This window comes from Choloepus didactylus, chromosome 12, assembly GCF_015220235.1.
Source record: "Choloepus didactylus isolate mChoDid1 chromosome 12, mChoDid1.pri, whole genome shotgun sequence".
Classification (NCBI taxonomy): domain Eukaryota; kingdom Metazoa; phylum Chordata; class Mammalia; order Pilosa; family Megalonychidae; genus Choloepus; species Choloepus didactylus.
In genome coordinates, this window is record NC_051318.1 from 51,936,352 (window position 1) to 51,952,793 (window position 16,442).

Genomic DNA, 16,442 nt, shown 5'->3' on the forward strand with positions numbered 1-16,442 from the left:
AGGAAAATGGGATGGAGGGGAGAAGGGATGCACTTAAAAAAATACTTGTGCTTCATGTTTTAATATGACTGTTCACATAAGTGATGTTATATCCTCTCAAATCAGAATATGTACAAAAGTGTGGGCAGACAATTCATTATTAGAATACTATGCAATTAATGTGTTCCTATCCCCATCATGGAGTTTCCATTTTCAAGTAATTAATTGATCACAAGAACTTTGAATTTAATGCTGAGGTCAAATCCTGCCTCTAATGTTGCATCATCTTGGTAAACTTGTATATTTCCTCTGAGCTCAATATTTGTCACCTAGACAGATATGATTATAATAGTACCTAACTTTTAGGAAAATAGTGAGAATTCAATGAGATAACACCAAAAAAGCAATTAACATAGTGCCTATTGCATATGGTGGAGAGTGGGGAGAAGGCAAATAAACTATAATTCTGGAACAGAGAAAATTAATTATAACCTCCCAGAAACACATTCTTTCTTAGTATCTTTTTATGTCTGGTTACAATTATTTATTTGGCAGATATTTATTGAACATTGATATGTGCAACATACATGTTAGATACTGAAGATATTATAGAGGAGAAATTTGACATGCTGCCCACATTCATGATGTTATATACATGTGTGCATTAGTTTTCTATTACTCCATAAGAAAATATCACAGACTTAGTGGCTTAAAACAGCACTGATTTATTATGTAACAGTTTCCATGTTCAGAAGTTCTGATTGGCATGAGTGATGTCTCTTTTCAGTATATGAAAAATCTGAGATCAGGGATTTGACCAGGTCTGAGTTCTTGTATGGAGGATCTAGGGAAAAACTTCCAAGCTCTCTCAAGGTGTTGACAGAACCCAATTTTTTGTTAGAATAGGACTGGAGTCCTCATTTTCTTGCTGTTAGGGGTTTCTCTCAGCTCTTAGAGTATGCTCCTGAGTCATTTCCAAGAAGCCTCTCCAATCTCAGCAATGAAGAACCTTTCTCACCTCAAATCTCTCCCATGCTTCTGCCACCAGTTGGAAAAAAATGCTGCTCTTAAATGACTTCTATGATTAGATCAGTCCTACTTATATAATCTCCCTATTTAAAGGTCAATCAGGCCATACCACAACCTAATTTGGGGGATTAGGGTTGGATTCTTGGCAACCATCTTAGAATTCTACTACCATAGTGTGAAAAATTGGCATTAGAGAAATAATTATGCTTTTAACTATTCAATTACTTTTGTAATAAGATATGGCTAGGAGACACATAGAGTGCTATACAAATATTTAATTGGTGGATTTGATCTTACCTGGAAAGGTGGAATGATTTAAAGAAGTGTGAACTGATGGAGTCTAAATTAACATGGTAAGGATTAGCTTGGTTTGATGAATTGGCAGGAATCTCAAATGAACAAAATGAACAGGTTGTGTGAATACCTGGTTGTGGGAAAGAGAGTGAATAGTTACAAGTAAGGAGAAGTTGGTATTCAATATTGCTGAAGTGTAGAAAACGGAATCCCATTCAGATGTAGGGTGGTGACATTGTAAGGGCTGGACCACTCTAGGCATTGGGAAGCATTTGTCCTAAAAGCAATAGGAGAGCATTGAAGCAGGACTATAAAAAATTATCTCTTTTGACCATGTCAGCTTCCAAGTTAAGTTAAAATTTGACTATGATCGTTTAAAATGTACATAACTTTTCCAGGCATGGGTATATTAAGAAATAGCAAAATGTTTTACAGTAGTAGAATACAATTCAATACAGTAGTAGAATAATAGGACAGGATAGATTAAAAAATTATTTTCAATTGCAACTGTGGTAATTTTATAGCTTTTTGTCTCATTTTTTCTCATCTGTTACTTGGAAATAATATAGAGCACATATTCATATTAGAATCTGCTGCTGTCTTTTCATGTAGAAAGAAAAATATAATGAAATGTAATCTTAAAGTCAAAATTAATGTAGAATGATTTAGATTTGCTTAAGGAAAAATCTCAAAGAAAGTAATGGAAATGATGGCTTTAGACAATGTTTATATTTTTAAATAAATACTGCTCTTGAAACAGACATCTAAATCACTCAGCAGACAAATTAAATTATTTATATTCTCCATCTGTTAGTATCATCATACCTTTAGTTCAAGGTAGTTTTATGCTAAATAGAGAAAATATTTATGTCCCAGTTAAATATCTGTGTCCTTCACCTAACCAAGCATAACATTTTTCTGAAAGTTTACATTTATTATGAGTATGATTCATATTATCGAGCACAGAAATCACAAACAATGATTTGTGTTTGACAGAACTTTAATCAACAGATAAAACTATCTAAAGCAAGGTTATAATTAGGCAGGAATGTAATAGTGTAAGCTATTTTCTGTCAATAATAAGCCATTTTTACCTCAACTCCATGGAATCTAGATGTGCTGTTCTCAATTCACAAAATAAAACAGTAGATCCAAAAGCAATATTAATTATATGTTGAATAAGTCACCTTGGGCTTTTTTCAGAATCTCATCATAGAATACACAGAGTATAGGGTATAGAGAAATATTTTAAATCATATTTCATTGTTAGATTTTTCTAAAATTAAGACCTTATATCTTTATTACTATTAAAGCCAATTATCATGTTTTAATAATAAATTCTAATACATTGTATATGGTGTCTTATAGTTTTTATTAAAATAATACAAATACATGCATTTTTTTACATAAAATTAGAATGTTTAACAGTGAATTGCTTGAAGATTAACCATCTGTGTAGTTCAATTTTATAGTATGAGCCAAAACTATTATCTTAGTTTGCAAGCATTGCCATAACGAAGTATCACAAACTAAGTGGCTTAAAAAGAAAAAAACAAGAATTTATTGCCTCACAGTTCTGGAGATTAGAAGTACAAAATCAGGATGTGAGCAGGGCCATGCTTCCTTTGAAGTCTTTACGGTCCTGGTGGTGGCTTGCCAGCAATCCATGGCGTTCCTTGGCTTGTGGCATGATTCATTGTATCCCTCCATCACATGGCCATCTTCTCTCTCTGTCTCTGTGTCCAAATTTCTGTGTCTTATAAGGACAACAGTCATATTGCATTATGACCCAACCTAATCCAGGTGGGCCTCATCTTAACTGTTTTAGTTTGCTAGACTACAGAAGCAGATACCATGAAATGGGTTGACTTAACAATGGGAATTTATTAGCTTATGCTTTTGAGGCTGAGAAAAATGCCCTAATTATGGTGATGCTTTCTTCCCAAAGACTGGCTGCTGGTGATCCTTGGCTCCTCTACCATGTGGTAAGGCACATGATGTGTCTACTGATCTCTCTCTTCTCTTCTGGGTTTTGTTGCTTTCAGCTTTTCACTTCTGTGGCTTTCTTTCTTTCTCTCTCTGTATTCATTCCATGTATAAGGGACTCCAGTGAGAGGATTAGGACCAATCCTGAATGAGGTGGGTCACACCTTAACTTAAGTAGCCTCATCAAGAGATCCTATATATAGTGGATCCACACTGACAGGAACGGATTAACTTTTTCAGGGGTACATGCCATTTCAAACCACCATATTAACTAATAACATCTTCTGGGACCCTATTTCCAAACAGGGTCACATTCATGGGACCAGGGGTTAGGAATTGAACAGGTCTTTTATGGGGATACAATTCAATCCATAACAACTATATTGAAAAGGGGAAGAGTACAATTTTCAATTTTGAAAAGTCACAGGGTTTATGTTTTGTGGGAAATCATCTGACACATGACTATTTTTGTAACTCTGTTGGAGAGAACATAAAGTTTACTGTATTCCTACTATCTATACTTTCTGTAAATTTTACTCTACCCATCCTCTCCTGCATATCTACATGATTTACATGCTTTTAATAGAGATTCCACATTTTTACATGATCCATCCTTTCTGACTACAGTAATGGTACACAGACAAGCTTCAGAAACTAATATAGCCACTTAATTAGTCTCTTGGAATTTGCAAACTGGAATTGAGTAAAAGCTCCCTCACCCTCAGTGGATAGCAACAGTTACATTTATATATTGGAATATAATATATAGTATATATAATATCTATGTCTGTATAACCACATGCTTTTCCAGTCCTATCACTGTAATGTCATTATTGGCAGGATAAAACTGCCAATTCAATTCAATGTTTTTTTAAAACCAAAGTGTCAGCACAAGAAAATATCAGAGAAAGGTAAGTGTTAAGAAGGAAATTCCACAAAAACATGATAGAGAGTGATTAAGGATAGGGAAAACATTAGGTAAGGAGATAATTAAGTTTTCTCCAAGAACATGCCGTTTGAGTTGGGGCATGTTTGTTGGGAAGAATGATATTGCAGGCATAGAAGACAGCAAATACAAAAGCTTAGGGAGTTAGCAGCACAGAAAGAAGAACTTTGTTGCTGGGTGTGTTGAACAGGTAGATAGGACTAGAAAATAAGTTTACAAGAAGGCTGTTCTAGTTTGCTAGAGCTTCAATTATACAAAATACCAGAAATGAATTGGCTTTTTAAAAGGGGGTTTATTAGGTTACAAACTTACAGTCCAAAGGCTATGAAAATGTCTAAATTAAGGCATCAACAAGAGAATGTCTTCATTGAAGAAGGAAAGCCAATGGTATCTGGAATACCACTATAAGGCATGTGGCTGGCGTCTGCTGGTCATTTGCTCCCGGTTTCTGGTTTCAAAATGACTTGCTCCAAAATGCCTCTGGGCTTCTGTCTTCACCCCTCTCTCTCAGCTCCTATGTGTCCTTGCTTCTTTCTCCCAGGGTATTTCTCACTAAGCATCTGGGGATACTCTTTTAGCTTCTCCAGGCAAACTCTGGGCTTCATCTCTTAGCTTAGCATTTCCAAATGTCCTTCTGTCTGCATCTCCAAGCACCTCCAAGCATCAGTATGCATCTGGGTATGTGTGGGCTCTTGACTTCTCTCTTAAATACTACAGTGTACTAATCAAGATCCACCCTGAATGTGCAGGGTCCACGTCTCCATGGAAATAACCCAATCAAAGTTTACACCCTAATAAACAGACTAATTCTGCCCCCCTCAAGATTTCATTAAAAAGCATGGCTTTTGTGGGGACATAATAGATTCAAACCAGCGCAAATTCTCTTAACAATGGGAAATCACTGGAGGGCTTTTTAGCAGCAGCATGACAGGGTGAGGTTTGTATTTTTCAAATCTTACCCTGGTTACTCTATGGAGTTAAATGCTAGGGGGATATGAGTAGAATTAGGGAAACCAGAGAGGGAGCTACTATTTTAGTCTTAGTGAGAAATAAGGATGATTTGGAGTAGAATGGTAGTGATGTAGAACAGGCATGAATGAATTTGTGATAGTTTGTTAAGTAGATGTGTGCAAGACTTGCTATAAATTGGATATCAAGAGGTGTAAAAGAAATAGGTCAATCAAATATGACTTGGGCATATTTTTATTGAGCAACTGAGTTGATGTTGTGATTTCCTTGGATAGGGTAAAATGGGTGATGAAAAATTGTTGTTAAAGAAAATTGAGGATACAGTTTTAAACATGTTATATATCAGATATTTATCAAACTCCTAAGTAAAGATGTAAAAATGAAATGATGGGATGTCCTGAATGAAGTTCAATCCATGACAGAAATTTGGACAATTTATTCATCAGATATATCTACTGCTAAATAAATTAGAGAAGTAGCCAGGAACAAAAGAGATAAAGCTAAGAAAGTGCAATCAAAATCAGAAAAATAGAAAAGAAAGTAAAGAAGAATCTGGATGGGTAGCAACTTTTTAAAAAAATATATAAGGTGCTTCCAAAAATGATTTGTCTTTGGCAACAGAAATTCTTTTAAAAATATTAACATTCAGTGGATGTATATTTGGGTATAAGAATCATTTCATGTGGATAAAATTAACAAATGTTTTGTATGTATAGGAAAATGTATGCATGCTTTAATGTTGTATGCCAAAAGTCTCATCTTTGTTTCCGGTTATAAACTAGCCTCATTCCAGGGTTCTGTTCTTTATTGATGTAATAAAATCTATTTCTGTTTTTGTTAGCTGCATCAGTCATCTATTGTTGCCATGATGTGTAGAAAGCAATACCCAAATCTCAGTACCTTACTACATTCCCATGGTGCATTTTATAAGACAAAGTCTATATACTATCCTAGATATGTTATTATAAATTCTAGAATACTGGCATATGTGAGAAAACACAATAAGTAATTTTTTCTCTAGCTATGTGCATACATAACTTATTTGAATGTGAGGAAATATTTGGAACTTGATTCAGTTGAACTAAAAGAAGTGTAGCCTTATCTTAAGTACATCAGTCCCTAATGGTGCTAGTAATTTTCTTTTGGGTTATCCATGCAACATCCTGATTTCTTTGTTCCTTGATCTCTCTTCCAACAATTTATTCCCCTCTCTATGTAAGCTACCTCCTTCCAAGTTTAGAACCTAGACCATCTCAAAATCTATAACTAGAAATCCCTACCCAAACAACATGTTAGAGTGAGATGCAAAAAAGTTTCCATTTTCCCATGTAATCGTTGAACAACAAGCAAGAACTAGCGAAAGCAACTTTCTCAAAGCCGCAGAAAGCAGTTAAGACTGCAGTAAGAGGTCAAGCCCTGAATTAAGAAAAAGGTCAGTTAAATTGGTAGGATTCCAGGTCCCAGTTTTGGAGGGAACACTGTAACCCTTGTGAGCATCCTGGGAGCATGTGTGTCTGGCCCAGTCTGTCTGGTGGTGGCCTGAGTGACTCGCTGTCCCAGAACTAGCTCTGTGACTAGAAGACAGTTCACAGAGTTCTGATACAGATTGCTGTGGAGACCAGTCAAATGGTGCTGCTTGGAGCAAGAGATTGCTGGCCGTGGGACATACAGTGTAGTATCCAGAACCAGGAGAAAACTGTTTCCTAGGGAAAAAGGGGCATTGAGAACATGTAAATGGGGGAATTCCAAGATCCACTCACATGTGCCAAAGACCAAAGGCACGCACAGAAAGCATCAGAGAGTGCCCTAAGCCTTGGCCAAGAATTATTCTCTAAACTTATTGTATGGATAAGCCCTGAAAGAGAGCACATGGAAAGGTCAATCTGCAAAGACTGGGAAAGGTGTTTTCCTTTTTTTCTTGTTCTTTTTTTATTTTTAAATTAGCTCCTGGCCCTCAAGGAAAGCTCTGTCATAACACTAGCTGGATACAGGCTTAAGAAACAGGCGCCTGAGCCCAAAGAATCAAATGTTGATTACTCCAGGGATCAAAATCAGCCCTTGCCCATTTTTATAAATTGGAATAAAACAACAACAACAAAGAACTCTTTTACAATGTAAGGTGACAGCAAAATTCTAGAAATGATGTTCAAATGTAACAAAAATAATTTAAATATAAAGTTGAGCTCTCAGGTAAGATATGACACCTCTCAGTTTTAATTAAAAAAGAGAGGAAAGAAAAAAAACAAACAAGGAAAATGTGCATATAAAACACTGTGGATGATTTTTTTGTGCTTCAAAATTCCATTTTCCTATGTGCCTTAGAATAATTGCCAAAAGCTGCTGAAATATTTTGTTGTTCCAAATACATTCTGGAGATAGTTCAAACTATCTCAACATTTTAAATCAAAAAAATAGAGTGAAGATGACAGTTTGCATATCGGTTATTCCAGAGGTTAAGAACTTCAGTATTTAACTCTAGCCAATGTCAAAGATAGTTCATAATTATTTGGTTGTACTAGATACCTCTGGTCCTTGAATAATGTTAGTGTTTAAATGAAGCAAAATTCTTTTCTTAGATGAGGGAGAATATTCAGGTTTTAAAATGTACATGCAAGTAGCATTAAAAATTCACTTTATCAATAAGCAGCATCAAGAATTTTATAATTTAAGAAATAACAGTACTGAAACTGATAGGAAAAAAATGTTTCTGCCTTTTTATAGAGATGAAAATAAAGGTTATAAATTGAGAAAATACAGCTTAGGAATAGAGGGAGTTTGGCCAAGATAATCTTGATGTGAAGAGGATCATAGGATCTGTAGGGTGGGAGTAGAAGAAAGAGATAAGTAGTTTAAGATAGGAGGTGATCTGTAGTCATTTGGTGAAATTGTTATTTTTTCCTCTGTTTCCAGTGTAATTTGCTTATGAAAACCCTTGGATTCTTGCTGTCTGCTGGCACAGTTAAAGTTTTTCTTGGCTAAAACAATCTCTTAGTAAAATGATATATTCATGCTTTCTCACTTATCAAAAAATTGTTTGTTCAGTGCTAACACATGTACACTCATATGTTTTCTGAAACAGCCAGCTTCTCAATATCACATTTTATAGTTCCAATAGTAGAAGCTGTTAAAAAGGAAAGTTCAGTATTAGGTCAATGTTATGACTGAAGATCATAATACCAAATTAAATATGGTATATTTACAATTTCTTTTTATTTAACAAATTCTTTCTGTTTATGTGCCTAAGATGAGTCAGGAAGTACTTTAGATGCTGGATTATATCCGTTAAAAAAATGACACATTTCCTACCTACTCCATGGAGTTAACATTTTAGTGTACAAAGTGTTGTCAAATAAAATCTCGTATGATCCTTTTACTACACTAATTCATGGCAGGAAATGACTTGACATTTTAAAAATTGGATAACCAAGGTTGGTCACTTTAAGGGGTAGCAAATAAGTGCCAAAAATGGTACCTGGATTATATCTTTCATTGCCTTATATTTTCCTTTTTAATCTTCCATAAATCCTGCTGTTTTTAAAGATAATATAATAGCAAACCTGTTCAGGGATAGAATGCTCATGGAGAACAGTGATAATGAAAAATAAACTATTATTTATTCAAGACCATACTTGCAGAATTCCTGAAACTCAAGTTATTCAAGTTCTTCCCATGCCCTGGCAGTGTCTCATGTAGAATACATGCTCTAATTTACCCATTTATATCACCAACCTCTTGTTGAAGAAAACTCAGTGTTCTTCCTCATATAATGGAGAATGTGCTAGTTGATACCCAGAGAATGAGGCCCCTGTGATGGGACAATGTTTTTCTCAGGTAGGATCTGAAAGTGACAGGTAGAGTCATAGTCATTTGGAGAAGTATGGTAGATCAGAGGGTTTCATGTGGATGAATTTCTCATGAACACCTGGTCTCTTGCACCACCCTGCCCGTAACTACCCTGTGCAAATGGGGAGTGCACATCCTGGATGGGGCATTGTTTCATAGTGCTCAGCTGAGTGGGATTAATATAATAAAAGTCTTAGGCATGACCATAGATGTCTTCTTGGTCTTCCACCAATTGGTAGAGTTGGGTAAGTGTATCTGCTCTGCTGCTTTGCAAGGAACAGCATTGGTTTTAATTAGCAAATTTAATTTACAGCTTCTGGTGCATGCACCAGGAAATGATACATGGCTAAGTCCTTGGTAAAGCCAGGAACATAGGGTCTTTGGCCTTGAGGATATTCTTTGATTTTATCAATGTCTCTTTCAGAATAACTCCTGGGTATAGCCTTGTGAGGCTTTCTTGGATTCATTAGAGATACACTTTCCATTGTATTTTTCATTCTAATTTCTAAACCATGTGTATCTTCTCTCCTTCCCATTTCCTCTCAGTCCATACTTCACCAGCATGTGCTAACTCTATTTATGATTCCTGGAGCTTTAGAGATAAGCACTTTGCTCACATATATGTGATAGACTTTAGAAAATAAATAAAGTACATGAGAAAATAGAGATCCCTATCCTAGAAATGTATCTAACACTTAGATATGCTTACAATTAATGGTCTTAGTGATAAGAACAGAAAATAGATTTTAAGGGTTAAAAGAGCTCAAAAAAAAAAAAAAAAGTGTCAGTACCTAATAGATATTTTCGGGACAGAAAAAGATAAATCTAAGGAAAAAGAACTCAGTTTTCCTCTCAGAGGAAACCAGGATGCAGGAATTAATGCAGAAGTTTCCTCTCAAAATTTAGGTTTGATTCCATACAATGAGCCATGGGGTAAGCCATTCTTGAAGTCTGAGACAACTGTACCAAATGGTTATGTAATAAGTAGATGGATATGCAAAGGACTGTGGGATCATGAACTTCAAGGTAATTTTGTTTTCAACAGAAATTCAGTGTTGAAGGAACATGTTGAGGAAATTTGTGAAATTATGAAACGAGGGGAAGATCCAAGTGAAATGACTCAAGCTAGAGGAGAAACAGGGAGAACTATAATTGAAGCAATCAATCCAGGATCAAATTAGACAATGGATTGGAAAACAAAAAACTCAATAAAATGAGCCTATTAAGAGTGAAATTTAGTTGGAATCTCTAAACAATAAATATCCCTAAATGATCTAAGAGCCTAAGAAGTCATAAATCTTACTATGATTTAAACTACACATTTCAATTTGGAGGATAATGCTAGACAAATGTTATTAATCCATAAAGAGAGACAAATAAATAATAGCTTCATGCCCAAGGTTCTGAAAAACAATCAGGAATATAGAAAAGAGGGATAATGAGGGAGACTGTGCAGACAAAACTCAGAATACATCCAATGACAGGACGAGGTTGATGGAAATTTAGAGGCCTCAGGGAGTTGAAGTCAACCTGCTTTGCCTTAACGAGATCAAATTTCTATTTGGAAAACATGTGACTGAAGTTTTCCAAGTTATAGAGTTATGAATTTTGCCAACCCAATTGCCTGCTGACGATGTAATATACACCCCTCAAACTAAAAAACAGAGGCTTTAGAACTGGTTAGTAGAAATTAGAATAACAAGAAAAGGCAGGTATATATGTCTTCACCATGGGAATATGAGCTATCTACAGGGTCCAATGTTGACCTCAATAGCACATCTGGTCAGGTTTTATTTCAAGGCCATCTTTGGCAAGAACTTTTGCAATACTACATGAAGCAAACGAATTTTGGCTAGTACGTCCTAAAGAGTATTTTTTAACTATAGAAATGAATTCATGAACAAAGGTTGCAGTGTAGGCTGCCCACTTTAATGCTGGTCCATTTATTTCCTTTCTGCTGTGATGTGGATTTAAGAAGGATGTCATCAATATCCTGGGCTATTACATAACCTGATTTATCCTTAACACCTTCCTTCATATATTTATGAGAACTGTGGGTGAGTTTTGGAAGCATTAGTTAAGAGCAATGGATATCCACTGTTATGCTGGTTTAAGACTTGATTCCCATAGTAAAATTCTGCTGTAGCCATCAGTTTAACCCAAACAGTCAGGAGAGAGGAAGATCCAGAGGTAGGCTTTTTTAGGTGCTCAGCCTTGTAGAGTAGAATTATGAATTGTTGAAAGGATACTACTTTTTGTCAGTGAAGAGTATTTGTGACTTACACTGCTTATGAAAATAGAGTATACACTTATCACTCACTGGATTTGTGTACAGAGTGTGATATTATGCAAGGGTAGAGGCTACTGAAACCCTAAATCCATTGTACTGGTGGCCCTGGAATACTAAAAGTCATAAGAGAACACATTAGATTATGCCTACTATATACAGCTTGTAGGTCTTCCCAAAACTCCATAGAATTTATGAGACCAGAAATCAGAGGGTTCTGAGAAAAATAAATCATAATCTTGTAGAGGTCAAATCTGGACCATGTTGCTTACTTTTGACTTAGGGATCTAATTATTTCTCAAAAGCAGGATGGCTCAGATTGACAAGAGTCTAGCAAATAAGGTATATACATGGTGTGAATTAAAGTGAGTATAAAGACGGCAAAACATCCCCAAAAAACGCAAAAGTACCCCAAGTGTGGGAAGACAGGTTATAAAAAAATTACAGGTACTCTGTACCTGTTCCCAAAGCTCAGCTACCAAGACCCAGGCTAAATTACAGTCAAATTTGAGCCAAGTTGGGGAGCATTCTACACAGATAAAATTGTACACAACATGCAAAAAAATTTCAAATTGTCTGTTGCTTGTTAAAGGTGCTAAGAGAGAGGGTGTCTCAGAAAACATAGGGAGCCTCAGAAATCTAAATGGCATAGCAGGACTCGAACCAAGTGGAGTCCAGGATCAAGTGTCCCAGGAACATCTTAACATGACAGCAGAAGGAACACTTCCTCTTCTCTTCTTTACCGTCTTACTCTCTGCCTCTTTATTTCTTTCTACATTTTGTTTTTCTTCATCCCTTACTGTTGAATAGAACACAAATAAATCACCAACTCTTTTCCTTCCTCCAAGGCAAAAACTCAAGTCACTGAGACTGTCACTGTTAATGACCTTGCTGACCTGGACCCTTCCTTGGTCACTCCACTGCCTGTACTCACGGAACGGTGTGAAATTGGTTTGTAGAAACCCCACCTATATTGTTCTGGGATCATTGGAAACAACGGGGTGGTATAAAGGCAGTGGTTTAGAAAAACACTTCTAGGACATCAGTACCAAGGGACCAGGGAGAATTTAAGGTACGTTTTTCCCATATCTAGGATTTGGAGAACTGACCAGGGGACTAGGATATAAAATTGGGAGAAGTTATTTTCACAAATAGTTAGTAAGACAATTGGGATGTAAAATTGAGAGAATAAAGATGTTGGTCTTGAATTGATTGTATTTATCAGTTTTATTTTTGCATTCTTTGGACCATTTCAGGGTTTCTGCAGTTAATTCTTCACCAGCAGTTTGTCGCTAGCAGTCTCAGGCCAGTGCTCCAAGGAAGAGGTTTCTTGAAGGTGGGAACAAGGCTGCCCTGAGGGACTGTCACTCTTTTCTCATGAGGAGGACAGCTAAACCACAGGTAGACCGTAGACTTCAAGGCTCAGCCTAGGGAGATAGAACAAAATCTGGAAATATTCTTTTTCCTAATGCTGATTTATAGAAAGTGGGATTTCCTTTAAACTTACCCAGCCTCCCACTCCTCCTCATGAGGGTTAGAAAAATTATCTGTTTAGTGAATGGATATGATCCATCTATATTATAATTGGGTGAAGTTAATTTACTAAAGTTCATGAATCTGAGAACTTGTCTCTTTCTTCCTTGTTTGGTCTAACAGAGGCAGGGAGTGACTAGGTTAAGAGAATCTACTCTGCAGAAATGAACTTTTCTTCAGTTTCCTGTTCTAGGTCTAAACTCAAGGGGCACAAAAATTAGTGATTTTGGCTCTCAGCCATGATCAAATTTCTCACCTAATCTAGCTTTATTAATAATTGTGATTATATTTGGTATTTTATCCCCTGATTATATTTTACTTCTCAATTGACTGAGAACCTAGATGCGGAAGAGGTATGGTATATATTGGGCCATGAAAACTCCAATAAGAGACTCTTTCTTTCATTCTTCCCTATTGAGAACTTGAAAGGAACTGTCTGCAAAACTGAATTGTAGTATCAGTCCTTCCATGTGATAGTTCTACACCAACATACCCCCAAGGAAAAGAAAAAGGGAGAAAGAAAAATAACACAAATACTGATACTTTAGAATCAAGAGAGCATGCTGAGTCAGGGTTTAGAATTTAGAGTGTGGGCTTTGAATTCAATAAATTGGAGAGAGCAAATTGAACGAGGGGAGGCCAAGGTGATTTATGATGTAAAAGTATAGAGTCAGGGAATGAGGGTACAGCAGAGTGACGGAGATTCAGAATGAATACAGTCTTATGCCCATGCTTGAGATTTGGTCATTACCCAAAATTGCTCTAAGAGGGCCAGAAAAGTTACTGGGCAACAATTACACTTCCATTCAGCACTACCCACCCTCTTCTCTGATGAACCTATTAATTAAGGTACCCCTAATCTCCTTTCCCCCACCACATAATTATCTACTTTTCAAGGCCTTATTGATTAATCAAATGTATTTTTTAAATCCATTTTCTTATTAATTTGAACATGAAGCTAGTCTAGTCAAATCAGGTATCCTAACAAAGTTAAATAAGAGAATACATTTTCAATGAATATTTAGTTTATATGTTTATTCCCGTTTCACAAATGTTTGAAGACTGAAATAATCTTAGAAATAATATGCAACTATACTCATCTTCCTACTTAGTAATTTTGAATGACAGAGCAGTTATTTATATTTGTGAATATATACATTTATTTTGCTAGTAAAGACAAGCTATTTTAGACTGTTATGAGGACATTCAATCAGCAAGTTTTTATCTCTCCAGTTCTTTCTCATTCAAAAATTAAATACATACAGAACTAATTTTTTCTTTAATTATTTAAGTACTAATCCATAGATCATTTTTTAAAAGGCTATATATTCTCTTGCTAAGGAAAATATTATGAACCCACTTGGCAGAGTGCTAGGGAGCACACGGGCCTGAGCGGCGCCACTTGCCACCGGTTTGCTGGGCGCTGCGTCGCCTCGCGGGCCCTCCACCTGCGCTTCGGTGCCTCCGCCCACTATGCGGGACCTGAGCAACTGGCATTTGTTTCACCGTCTATGTACATTTTCCTATAAATCATTTCCCTCACTCCAGCATTAAGAATTATACCAAATTAAAAAGATGTGAATGAATATTCTGAAAAAAGCAAAAGACTTTATACCCTTCTCATTATTCAGATTCCTCTGGAATAAGCAGACTTGCAGATGGATTAAATGGAGTTTTTTCTTATCATTGTTATAGACTCTATTCTATGAGACAGTCAGACTTTAAATATTTTGATGACAAATCTGAGAGACTCTAAAAGAAACAACACCTCAGTAGCAGCAAGCACATCTAGTGTCAAGATCTTGGTTTCTAATACCATTCTCCAATGAAGGAATGAGGGCTTCTTGGAGAAATGACTGATTCTAGGACTGGGACAGGAAATAGTCAAGATGAACCTAGAGCTTCCTGTATTACCATAAGATGATTCTCATACAGAGACATCCAATTGACTTGCCCAAATTTACAGATGGAATCAAAGCCAGAAATAGAAATCAGAACTACCTGGTTCCCAGTTCTGTTCTTAGAATTCTAGACCACACTGCCTTTTCTACAGAAAAATCTGTGGATATTTAAATTTGTGATGAAGAGTGTGACTCACCTGAATCAGTCAACCAACAAACTCAAGAGGAGAGTCCTATAGAAGTTCACACTGCAGAAGATGTCCCAGTTGCTGCAGAAGTGCATGTGATTTCTGAGGATTATGATATAGAGACAGGAAGCAATTCTTTTGAGAGTCTCTAAGGCCACACTGAAGAAGAGCCACCAGCTAAGCTTTGTAAAATTCTTGACAAGAGCCAAGCTTTGAATGTGACTGCCCAGCAGAAATGGCCTTTACTGAGAGCTAACGGCAGTGACATCTATGAATGTGAACTTTGTGAGTTGAATAGCAAATATTTTTCTGATTTAAAGCAACATATGATCCTGAAGCATAAATGTACTGAATCAAATGTGTGTTGAGTATGCAAGGAAAGTTTCCCTACAAACATGCTTCTGACTGAACATGCCAACTACATGATGGGGATCCTTACATTTGTAAATACTGTTTATAAGATGGTAATTTTTGAGAACCTGAACCAGCACATTGCAGACAAGCATTTCAGTGATGACCCCTATTGTTGTGAGCAGTGTGATATACAGTTTTCATCAAGCAGTGAGCTCTACCTACATTTTCAGGATCACGGCTGTGATGAACAGTGCTGTGTCAGTTCTGTGGACATGAAACAAATGATCCAGAAGAATTGCATAGCCATGTGGTGAATGAACACATATGTATATTAATAGAGTTGAGTGATAAGGATAACGATGGAGAATATGGACAGCACATCCCCTTAAACAAAATTAACTTTGACAAATATAAAAAGTTCTTTGTATGTGAAGTATGTGGTTTTTGGAGTAGAGGTCATACAAATGTTAACAGACGTGTTATTGAAAATACTAAAATTTTTCCCAATATTTGTGATGACTGTGGGGAGGCTTTTCATATATGCTGGGCTATTGCCAGCATTTAAATTCACATCTGAAGGGATTCATTTTTGTCAGTACTGTGAGTATTCAACAGGACAAATTGAAGATCTTAACATTCATACAGATTTCAAGCATTTGGCCGACTTACTTCATAAATGTAGTAACTGTTTGATGAGGTTTAGAAATGAAAAGGAATTAATAAGTCACCTTCCAGTTCATGGGACAACTTGATTGTTATCTTTAACTTACATTATGTCGATGTAAAATAATAAATTCAACTTTTTTTTTGAAAAAAAAAGAGAAAATATTATGGGAAGTTCAAATGATTTCAAAATCTTTCAAATAAAGCATAATATCCCTTGGTAAGATTGTACTAAATGTAGGCTGTTATAAATGTTTGATTAGGTTGATTTACCTAAGTGGAACAAATGTTTAAACATGCTTTCGTTTTTTTTTTTCTCCTGGAGGCCTGGGATCTCTAAAGTGTTTCTGGCAAATAGGAATCAGGAATAGCAGATGGAAAAACAGTTGGTCAAACTCACTGCCCAAACCACGTGGTTGCCAAAACTCTTAAAAGTAATAGCCTATTTTGGAAACATTTTCTGGAAGAAC

General features: G+C 36.1%; 1 pseudogene; it reads left to right on the forward strand.

Moving 5' to 3' along the window:
• Positions 1-11,642: 11,642 nt before the first annotated feature.
• Positions 11,643-16,061, forward strand: LOC119506841 (annotated as a pseudogene).
• Positions 16,062-16,442: the final 381 nt, after the last annotated feature.